A 1,578-nucleotide genomic window follows, 5' to 3' on the forward strand; every position below is an offset into this window, starting at 1 on the left:
GTCGAGGAGGAAGACCCTGTCTTTCTCTTTCATATCAGACAGGGTCAACCACAAATGCCTCTCTGCTGCCACCATAGCTGCCATGGACCGCCCAATGGCGCGGGCGGTCTCTTTGGTGGCACGGAGAGAGAGATCAGCGGTTCTCCTTAACTCTGCGATATTATCAGAGCTAAGCTCCTCGCCCTCATCCAGCTCTTTCAGCAGGTCGGCCTGGTACGCCTGTAACACAGACATTGTGTGCAGACACGCACCGGCCTGACCCGCTTCCGCGTACCCCTTGCCCACCAGCACTGATGTCGTACGCAGCGGCTTGGAGGGCAGTGCCGGAGCCTTTAACGACGATGCCATGCCCGGGGACAGATAGCTAGCTAGCGTCTGTTCAACCCGGGGCATCGCCTTATAGCCACGCTGGGACTCGCCCGTCTCCATTCCCTCCGCCAGATCCAACTGCGAACCCCATGAATGCAGCCGCCGCTCCGACTCGAAGGCAGCGGGGCCAGCACCGCGAGGAACGCTGGCGAAGGCTCCCTCCTCAAAGAGAGCCCTCCGGGAGCGAAGCGTACGCAGTGGGAGGCGCTCGCAATGCGGGCAGCCGGCCCCCTCAAGAGCCGACTCTGCGTGCTTCGCTCCCAAGCAAACCACGCACAGGCTGTGTGTATCCCCACTCGTGATATAACGTGGGCAGGGAGGAACACACAACCTATAACGTGGCTTGCACTCGCCCTTTGCATGCTTTGTCTTAGCATGAGCCTTAGACATAGCTGCTTATTAGACTTTTTCTCACAATAGACAGACAACAATAAATATGACTGACACACACAGAGCGCTTCGCTGAATGACAGAAAGCTGACGCTGGCTCCGCCGCACATGCTTTTATAGCTTCCTGGTCATGACGTCATCCGCCGTGACGTCCCGTTCAGCTATTGGACTGATTTCACATGTGATTCAGAGCGTGGGTCGCAGAAGGCGTTCCCCTAGCGTTTTCGACGCAGCTCGAGTTCCTGAAGAGGAAACTTAAATTTCCTTATTAAAGTCTAATAAGCCACTCATATCACAGCTGTCTAGAAGATTACTTGTTTTTACTGTCAATTGCAGCATTCTGCTGTTAAATATACTTTTAGAAATTGTTTTCAGTAATTGAAATACAGCTAAAATAAAATATTACATGAAAAACGTTAACCCTGTATGTGCCATAGAATGCATTGATACAATATTTTAAATTATTCTCTGATATCTACATAGAAGGTATGTGGCTTAGGTAAGGGCAAAAAATCTCCAGAAACGGTTTTACATGTCCATTTACAACCCTAGGATTTGTCCCTAGAATGAAATGGTGTGTTTTTACCTTATTCGGAAGGGTCATGAATAATAATGTTGAGCTCTGCTCTGATTGGCTGTTTCACAGTGCGGCTCATTTCAGTAGCTCACACAGCCCATTGAATGCACGATCGCATTTTACTTTCACTTTTGAGTTTTGCGATCGCACGTGCTCTGTGTAAACTACAGCGGCAGTACTTACCACGCATTTTACAAGATCAGATGCTTGTCAGTGGTGCTCAGGATCTGTAAATCATTCGC

The sequence above is a fragment of the Sinocyclocheilus anshuiensis genome, unplaced genomic scaffold (genome assembly GCF_001515605.1).
Source record: "Sinocyclocheilus anshuiensis isolate Anshui unplaced genomic scaffold, SAMN03320099.WGS_v1.1 scaffold206, whole genome shotgun sequence".
In the NCBI taxonomy this organism is placed as follows: domain Eukaryota; kingdom Metazoa; phylum Chordata; class Actinopteri; order Cypriniformes; family Cyprinidae; genus Sinocyclocheilus; species Sinocyclocheilus anshuiensis.